This window comes from Sylvia atricapilla, chromosome 2 (genome assembly GCF_009819655.1).
Source record: "Sylvia atricapilla isolate bSylAtr1 chromosome 2, bSylAtr1.pri, whole genome shotgun sequence".
Lineage (NCBI taxonomy): Eukaryota > Metazoa > Chordata > Aves > Passeriformes > Sylviidae > Sylvia > Sylvia atricapilla.
In genome coordinates, this window is record NC_089141.1 from 113,045,671 (window position 1) to 113,055,781 (window position 10,111).

Consider the following 10,111-nt stretch of genomic DNA (forward strand, 5'->3'; position numbering starts at 1 on the left):
GGAGACTCGCTTGAAATAAGCTGAAAAAAAACCCCATTTTTGCTCAACTTTGCAGATAATGAACAAACTCAGGCATCAAATTAAATCAGTTTTCCCACTGCAAAACGAAATTGGCATTAATTTTTTTGTAATTTAAATAAAATACACTGCTGGAGATATCTGGAAACGAAGAAATCTGCCCTTACAATGAGTCAGTCAGTCTCAGATCACAGATAAAATTAAACTATTCCAAATCTGACATTTCGTGCATTTTCATCCCAAAATAATGGATTTTGGGAAGGGTTTGGACCAAAATGTCAAGGACCCACTGGGGATTTAGGAAGTGGAGGCTCAACTTCCTGCTGGAACTGACTCAGGGAAGAGTTTTTTAGTCTTAGATTATCTGAAATAGGGAATTGCAGATGCTCAGACCACGTCTCCTCCCTCTCCTGGCAGGTTCTGCCCAGCAGGGTACAAATTATCAAAGGGGAGGAGGAAAAAGGAGAAAAGAAGGAAAAATGTGGTAAGGGGTAAGATGAAAAAAGAAAGAGGAAATGAAAAGGACAGGAAAAAAAGGAGGAGAATTTTAAAAGGGAGAACATCAAAAAGGGGGAAAAAAAGGTGGAGGGTGGGAAAGAGGAGGGGAAAAAAAAGAGAAAATGAAAGAAGAGAAAAAGCAAAAAACAAAAAATTGCAAAAAAAAAGGAAAGGGAAAATGAGGAAAAGTGGAAAGAGGGGGGGAAAGAAAAAGGGAAATAAGGGAAGGGGGAAGTAGGAAAAAAAAGAAAAAAGAAAAGGGAATAAGGGTTAAAGGGGAGGAAGGGAGAAAGGGGAAAAAGGAAAATATGCAAAAAAAGGGAAACGCACGAGAAGACAAAAAAAATCTCACTCCCAGAAGAGTAAGAAATAATAATGTATAACCAAATATCAAACTCATTTTCCTGCTTTTCTGTGAGAATCCCAGAGGTTGAATATTACCAGGACTGGGTTAGAAACTTAGGAAATTGTATCTGCCTTAAAACGCTCACAGAGAAGTTTAGGAATAAAACAACAGAACAACATTTGCTCAAATCATCTCAGTAAATAAACAGGAATCAGCAAAATCCTTCCAGGGAAGGTGAGGTCACCTCCTGCCCGTGTCCCTGGCACTGTCCTGCCAGGTAAGAGCAGAGAGAGGGCAGAAATAATTCTAATACACCTGGCAGTGGGTAAAGATCAGAATATTCCATTTTAAAAGCGCGTAAAAATAATGTATTTAGAGAACCAACAAAAGAAAAAAGAAAAAAAAACATGAAAATGTGTTCTAGGAAAATAATTTACTTTAAAATGAGCTGATCTCAGTCTCTGGGACGTCTTGAAAGCTGCTTTTCCACAGTCTCAGGGAGCTTTTTCTCACATTGTGTCAATGTTTATTTCTCTTTATACCTTCTCTAAATGTTGCACCACCAGATTATCATGTAAGACTCCAATCAGCTTTCAAATGACAAAATATTTCTTTAAACGTGCTTTAGAATTGGGAAAATTTTAATTTTAATTTATCAGAGCTCAATTTCTCAACGAGAACCCAGCCTTTTATTCTATCCCTTGTTTCTCTGGTCCTACACTAAATCCTGCCCATCCTTTGGGCCACATCCCTGCTCCTCATCGCTCAAATCCTCTAGAATTTACCCCTGAAAAGCCCATTAGAACGAACTCTAAACCTCATTTGATCATTATTTGGAGTGGAATAAACTGAATCGAAGACGTTAAAATTTTGAGTGAAGTGCCACAAACTGATTCTGTGCAATCAAACAAATCCACTTCAAATTACTCCAGCAGCAAATTTAGATAAATTTCCTAAGCAGGCAAATCTCAGCTACAAAGAGAGACAGAGATAACAGAGCGATATGAAAAGGCAGTAATGCAGAATTTTTGTTACATTAGTTATGGCTTCAATATCAGTGAATACAATTATTAAGGGTTTTGTAACAGTCACCAAAAAGGTAGAAATTTCAAGGAGGAAAATTAAAGCTATAGATAAAACTATAATGTTTATTATTCATGGAGAGTGACTCTCCTATGCAGAAGAGAAACGGGAGGAAGAAAATAAGACCTTTGATAATTTGCACTTTTAATTTATAATGTAGAAGAAGAATTGCATTTAAATATAAATCCCATTTAAATTGTGAGGCTGAAAGTCTGAGTGGAGCTGTAGGAACAGACAAGGAGGAGAGGGATTTGAGTTTTCCCCATGTCAAAAGATGGGATGGGGCAGAAGTGGGGACAGGTGGGGAGGAGAGAAAGGATTCAGGAGAACAAAGAAGTTCCCACAGCACACTCTGGACAGAAACCCTTTGCAGAAAAGCTGAACAAGTTGCAGAGGGAAGATCTCCAGGAGGTGCCACTGCAGAAATCCAGAGGGAGGGACAATCCAGGAGGTTCCAAAGGCTCCAGCACAAAGCTGGGGCACACGCAGGACCATTCCAGGATTTTCCTGCAGGGAAAGTTCCCCCATCCCTTCTGCTCCAGGGACAAGGGGCACTGCTGGGGGAGGAACAGCAGGAGGGAGACATGGAGAATGCTCCTGCTGGGATAAAACGTCACCAAACCCACACAGCTCCGGAGAAAAGGAGAGACAGAACCAAAACGTGGCTGAGGGATCAGGCAGGAGCCCTTCCAGGGGCAGGGATGGAAGGGAACCAAAGTGCCTTGGTTTCGAAAGACAGGTGTCTGCTGAGGAAGGAAGGCAGGAGCCTCCCTTGGAATGGAGAATGTAAATCCCCTCCCTCAAATTATCATAATTTTGAAATTAAAGAGGTCTCAGGCAAAGAAATGGGGATAGGAATAACAGTTCTTTATTAGGAATATTAAAAATAAAAATGCAGTAGTACAAAAAAAACAACCAAACAAAAAGAAAACCCTGCCAGGGTCAGAGCACAGCCTGAGCCCTGTTGCTGTTCAGGGTGTTGGTGCCAGCCCAGCCCAGTCCTCCTGCAGTGACAGATGTGGTTCTGTTGGAGCAGAGATGATCCTGTCCCAGGGTGGAGTTTCCCTCTGAAGCTCCAGTGGTGCTGAGCTGGGGCTGGTCTCCTCTGGGAATCCAGTGCACACAGGCTGTGCTGGGTTCTGAACCCCAGGGCTGATCCAGGGGGGAATGCTGGGCTCCTCCCCTGGGTGGAGCCTCTCCCCGTGGGATGCTGGAATTGTCTGAGCCCTGCAGTGAGCCTGGATGGCCCATGGACAGCAGATACCCCTGGGGGAGGATGGGGCCTGGCAGGGATAAAGAACTCTGCCCCAGCTGGTTTTAACCAGCTTCGAATAGAATTTAACCAATAGAATACATACTTTTGGTTACATCTTGCATTGCAACCTAAGACACAAAGGAAAAAAAAAAATAAAAGTCCTTTTCCTTTTCCATGAGCTGTTTCTTCTGTTCTCCAAAATTCTGGCTTTTTTTCAGCTTTTCCCAAATTTGAAAATTGTACGTTATTTGAAAGTTTGCTTGACATAGGAATTGCCAGGGCAGAGGTTGAACTTTTTGTGAACCACAGGGGAGCGTTGGACAAGGCAAAGATGGACTGGAGAGAAACCTGGAGCTGACAGCCTGATGATCAATAATTGCCAGGGCAGACAAAGCTGGGGGCTTAAATAATATTAAAAAAATTAATAACTGGAGGGAGTTGGAACTGGATGACCTTAAAGGTCTTTTCCAATCCAAACCATTCTGTGGTTCCGTAGGAGTAGAGGTCAAACTCCTGCACAGCATCACATCCCCTCTGCACTGAATATTCAGATTGAATGATTGGATTCAAACTATTCTTCATAAAAATCAGGAAAAATAGGGAAGAATTTCAGCAAATTCTACGTGCCAAAAAAATGCTTCAATCCTGGGATTATGCATCATTAAAACATAAACCAAGCCCCACATCTGAGGTCTAATATATTTAAAATAAAAATAACTGAAAACCAGGATCTGAGGTGGGTTTTTTTTTTTGTTTTTTGGGTTGTTTTTTTTTTTTTGGTTGTTTTTTTTTTTTTTGGTAGGTTTTTTTTGTTTTGTTTTGTTGGGTTTTTTTTGGGTTTTTTTGTGGGGCTTTTCTGTTGTGTTTTGTTTTGTTTTGTGGGGTTTTTTTGGTGGAAAAAGAGGAGAAACAGCATTTTCTATTATTCAGTCCCCTGCTGGTATTAAAGAACCAAGTGCACTCAGATATAGTTTTATATGGTGTCAACAGATTATTAATCCCTTCACACCGAATTTTAAATCACAAAGCTTAACTCCTGGAAAAGGGACAAAGACGGCAAAAAGAAAGAATCACTAACTTTTCATGGAAAATCATCATGTTGCACCAAACTCAGGGAAAAGTTGCTTTTATACAAAGAGATCACAAACCCACGCCCTCCAAACAACAGGAATGTGTTATTTGCATTAACACACTGATGCTGCTGTTAAAATGTTTTGCTAAAATGTGCTGGAAGAAGAACAAGAAAGCAACATTTTTTATCAGAATTTGAATTCTGTTTGGTTGGTTGGTTTTGGTTTTTTTGGGGGGTGGTTGTTTGTTTTGGGGGGGTTGAGGTTTTTTTAATGGGGGTTTTTTTGGTTCATTTGTTTGTTTTTGTGGGGGTTTTTTGTGGGTTTTGTGGGGATTTTTTGTTGAGTTGTTTTGTTTTGGTTTTTTTTCTTCTCTGGGAATTGAAGTTGTTGCCACACCAAATCAGGAAATTTGGTGCTCAGGAGCGGAGTCGTGCGTTGAGGTCAGGGGGGTGCAGAGATTCCTTTCCCGAATTAGAGCCTGGGAGTGGCACCAGAGCTGCTCAGCACGTTGTGGGACGGCCTCAAACCCATCTGGTTTGGTGAATGACACATCCCTGGATTCCGTGGAGCTGGGTGGGCTGCAGAGCTGCCAGTTTGATCCCCACTGAGCAATTCCAGCCTCATTCCAGGGCCACACTGCTCCCTGTGCCCACGGGATCAGCCCACGAGGGAGGAGGTTATGAAAGGAGCAGGAGCCACCAGCAGAGCTGGCTGAAATCATTCCGGGTAAATTTGGTTTATTCGGAGCAACAACAACAAAAATAAAGAAAATTCTGGTGGTTTGGAGAGTTCTCAGTGAACAGCAGGAAATACAAGGAGATTTTAAGTGAAACAATTCATTTCTAGGGGGTTTTTTTCTGTTTGGTCTTGTTCTGATCCATGAAAATTGATGTTTTCCTCTAAATGTCTTAAGATTTGGAGTACTTGGAAGTGTCCATGTTACCACTGGTTCACAATTTACAATTTTCACATGGAATCCCCAAGGTGGGAAGAGCCCCTCAAGATCCCCCAGGGCCACCCCAGTGCCACCAGCATCAGCCCAAGGCCTGTCCCCAAGGGCCACCTCCAGGCTCCTCCTGAACACTCCACAGACAGTGACTCCAAACCTCCATGACATCCTGGATTTTTTATACTAATACTTAAAAAGGAAAGTGGATTTTTTTTGGTAAATGTTTCTCCTGTAAAGCGCAAATCAGTCAGAGAGGCTCAAACCAAGCAAAGAAATTTAATTCTGACTGAGGAGAGAAGAGGGAACTCTCAGCCAGATTCTTCCTTCTGCTGCACTTCATGGAAAAATCCCTGTTTCCACCCAGGCCTGCCAGGTGCTCCCTTTTCCACTCTTTTTTTTTTTTTTTTTTCCCCTCCATATTCTCATCCTGTCTCAAAAGCTGGGCAAACCCCTGTCCTTGCCTATTAAAAATCACAATTGCACGAGAAAGGTGGACGGATTTCAGAAGGGTTTTACCCCTTTCTTTTTTGTGGCTCCCTTAAATTCTTCACTCTCTTTGAGCTTTATCCCCCTCCACTCTCCTCCTGTCACGTTCCACTCTTGACTGACATGCCCAAGTGCTCCTGCTCTCCACCCTGGATCAAATCCAGCCACCTGATACAGCAGCTCAGCTGTTTCCCCGAGGTTTTCCCTCTGCTCTGGGCTTGGTCAGCTCCAGAAATCTTTTTAAGGGACCCTCCAGCTCTAGAAAAGTTGGGTTTTGTATGCCATTCCTGCAGTGGCACGAGGGAGAAGCATCCCCTGCGAAGATGCCTTCGCTATTTTTACAAATCCTTCCAGCAGCATTTGTGCTCTCAGGTTTCCCTCCCCTGGGGCGGCTGCGGGATTTTTTCGATGTCTCCTCATTATTAATAGCTGCTCCTCCTTCGGATCCCTTACCTCAAATCCACTCTCAGTTATTTCTGTGTTGACAGTTGCAGCCTTTGCACTTTATCTGATCCATCAAGTGTGGCTCCTTCCCCTCCTGGAATGATGTTCTGCTGATGGATCGTGGCCTGAGTTAAGAGCTTTTGCCTTCCTGCCCCCAGAAACAGCACAAAATTCCACTTCTGCTGCACTGGAGGTTTTGAAATTCCCTCAATAAGCACCAAAACATCTTTTTTGGTTTTCCCAAGTTGTGGAATTCAGCCTTGTGAAATTTCTCTGCTCATGGTGCAGCCAGATGAAGTCCAGAACTGCTGCTCTCTGGGTTTTTTGTTCCTTCAGCAGAGTCTGGTGAGCTTTTCCTTTGTCTCTTTTACCTGAGATAAGGCACAAACTCCTCAGTACATTCCCTATTTCCACAGGGAAGCAGCAGGGACACCCATCCAGCAGAACTATAATAATTCGCCTTATTTGCTGGGTCAGTTTGTGCCCCAAAGAGAAATTACTCCAGCAGAACCAAAAAGATGCAAGACTGAAAGTATATTTTATGAAAAGCTCCCTTATCACAGATTTTTGCAGAATGGTTTGTAAGTCAGAAAAAAAAGGAGTTTGTTGGAAGCTTCATTGTCAAGAATCAGCTCAGAGCCTTGAACCTCCTCCCACACACAGAAATAAAAATCAGGGGCCACCATCACTCTGGAGCAGAGGGAAGGGGCTGCACACACTGAATTTACTCTCCTCACAAGGAGGGGATGTGCCCAAAGACATTTCTTTTCACAGAATCCTGGAATGGTTTGGGTTGGAAGATTGGTTAAAGCTCATCCAGTGCCACCCCTGCCATGGGCAGGGACACCTCCCACTGTCCCAGGGCTCCAACCCCAATGTCCAACCTGGCCTTGGGCACTGGACATCTATCCCAGCCCCTCCTCATCCTCCCAGAGAAGTATTTTCCCAACATAAACTTGTCATTTCTCAATGTGAAGCCATTCCCTGTGTCCTGTCCCTGCAGCCCTTGGGAATTGTCTCTCTCCAGGTTTCCTGGGGCTCCTTCAGGCCCTGCAAGGCCACCCTGAGCTCAGCCCAAAGCTTCTCCTGTCCAGGCTGAACAATCCCAGCTGTGGCAGCCTTTCCTCCCAGCAGAGCTGCTCCAGCCCTCTGCTCATCCTGGAGCCTCCTCTGGGCTCTCTGCAGCAGCTCCATGTCCTCCCTGGGCTGGGAATTCCAGGGCTGGGGCAGCTCTGCAGGTGGCTCTCACCTGAGGGGACACAGGGACACAATCCCAATCTCTTTTCCTGCTGCTCACATTGCTCTGGATGGAGGCACAGGTAAGAAATATTCTCCCTTTCTCCTAAATGAACACTTGAGGGGAAATCCCAGGAGGTGTGTGTGGGATTAAACATCACCCTAGTCAATAAACGCACTGTCAATGTCCCAGCCCAAACCAGATTTCATTCAGATTTTCCCTTCAGAGAAAAAAACCTTGAAGTTAACCCAACTAAAAGTGAGCAGAACTGAATGTTGAGGCACTTGCTTTAATTGGCTTGAACTTCTGCAGTCCATTAGCCTTTGGAAGGCTGCTGCTTCTAAACATAGGCTCAGAATTTGGGAGTGATGAGGGCTGGCAGAGCAGCAGCTAAAATTAGACCTGGACAGACCATGTCAGATGTGTCAGGAACTCATTGAGATTTAAATACTTGTCGTGTTTTTCAAGCCCTTCCACCCAGCCAGAGGGAAGTTTAATTCAGATGATGATGGAGAGTTACTGGTCAGAATTTTTCCAAACTCGAGGAAAAACCAGTCAGGAGAAATAGGCCCTGCTCAAATCTGCTTTTTCCTCCTTTTCCTGTTACCCCTCCAAAATCCTTGGTTGGATTTTAAAACACGCCTGCTCCAGCTCCCAGCTGGGAGAGTTTGGCCAATATTCAAGAATAAAGAAGGAAAAGGAGCTTTTCCTGTGATGCAGCTGAGGCTGGACCTGGATTTGGGATGAAGGAGCCCTTGGGAATCCATTCCATGGCCACAGGACAGGATCTCCAGTGGGATCTTCTCCCTAGGACAGCAGGACCCGAATTCCAAAGGCAGGAAAGATGGTTTCAGCAGCTTTCTGTGCACTTTCTGTGCCTGGAAGTAGCCAGGAAGGTTTTCCTAACCTTCATTAGGATTAACCTAGGGCTGAGGGTTAATTATGTTAATTGTGATTAACCATTATCCATCAGCTCTTCGGTGCTTTTCCAGTGGATCCAGTGGGACTCACGGCAGCGAGTGACATCACACGGAAAAGTTTGGATTTTCCCACTCTCAAATTTGATTCCAATCTCAACTTTTCAAGCAAATTCGATTCAATTTTTCAAGCCAAACAATTTCACCTCACAAAGACAAAGCTGTGCAGGAAGTCTGACTACACCACACCAGGTGGATTTTTAGTTTTTTTACAGTTTTTTTGTCTTTTCTAATTAAATAATCAGCCTGAGTCTTTCCAGTCTCCGTTCCCTTCAGCCTTTTTTCTCTGAGTCCTTCCCTCCCTGGGCCTTTCCATGGAGCTGCAGATATCCCACGTGCCATTCCCTGGATTCCAGCCTCGGGGAGGTGGCTCAGGTTTCTCACAGCTTTCATGAACTTTGTCCCAGTTTGCCGCGTCATCCATGGGATTTGCCATCCCCCTCTTCCCAAGTGTCTGGTGAGGATACAGAAAATGAGAAAAGTCTGGATTTCAGCACTTCCCAGGAGGGAAATTTTACAGCTCTGCTTTGCGCCAGGACAGGTTGTGACTCTCCAGTTTTTTTCCCCCTGGGGAACCCTTTTTCCTTAGGAAATTTCCAATTTAGGGAGAAAAGTTCTCTCACCTATTTTCACACCTGTAAAAGAAAAGGTTATAAAGACAAGGAACTAAGCAGAAAATGGGGAAATAATTGAAAGAAAACTGAAAAGTATTAATGGAGCATTAACCAGTGGAATTTAATTAGAATTATACAGGGGGAAAAAAGCATTAAAAAAAGGATGTTCCTTCTTTCCTCAGAAGTGAGAATAAAGGAAAGGATAGGGGGAGAAAAAAGACCTGCAAGGGAGTAAAAATAAGTAGTTGGAGTTAAAAGGATTGAAAAGAGAAGGGAAAGGAGAAGGAGGAGAAGGAAAAGAGAAAAAAGAAAAAAAAAAGAAAAAGAAAAAGAAAAAAAGAAAAAGAAAAAAGAAAAAGAAAAAGAAAAAAGAAAAAGAAAAAGAAAAAGAAAAAGAAAAAGAAAAGAAAAAGAAAAAGAAAAAGAAAAGAAAAAAGAAAAAGAAAAAGAAAAGAAAAAAGAAAAAGAAAAAGAAAAAGAAAAAGGAAAAGGAAAAGAAAAAGGAAAAGAAAAAGGAAAAGAAAAAGAAAAAGGAAAAGAAGAAAAATAAAAAGGAAAAGGAAAAGGAAAAGAAGAAGGAAAAGGAAAAGAAAAAGGAAAAGGAAAAGGAAAAAGAAAAAGAGAAAAATAAAAAGAAAAAGAAAAAGAAGAAGAAGAAGAAAAAGAAAAAGAAAAAGAAAAAGAAAAGAAAAAGAAAAAGAAAAAGAAAAAAGAAAAAGAAAAAGAAAAAGAAAAAGAAAAAGAAAAAGAAAAAGAAAAAGAAAAAGAAAAAGAAAAAGAAAAAGAAAAAGAAAAAGAAAAAGAAAAAGAAAAAGAAAAAGAAAAAGGAAAAAAGAAAAAAGGAAAAGAAAAAAAGAGAAAAGGAAAATATCAAGAAGGGAATCAAGAGGGTTAAAATGAATCTTTTCATGGAGGGAGAAGAAAGAATACCTGAAATATCAGTGAAATTAAGTAAAAGCAATGCAGGCAGTGGGAATGGGAAAGGAAAAGTAGGGGAAAGGGAAGGGAAAAGCAAGGAAAGGACTTGAAAAGCAGAGAAAAGTCATCTTAAGTATTGAAAAGGATTGAGAGTGGGAATAACATCACGAAAAGAAAGGAAAATACAAGAATAGAGAAGCAAAGAAAAGGCAA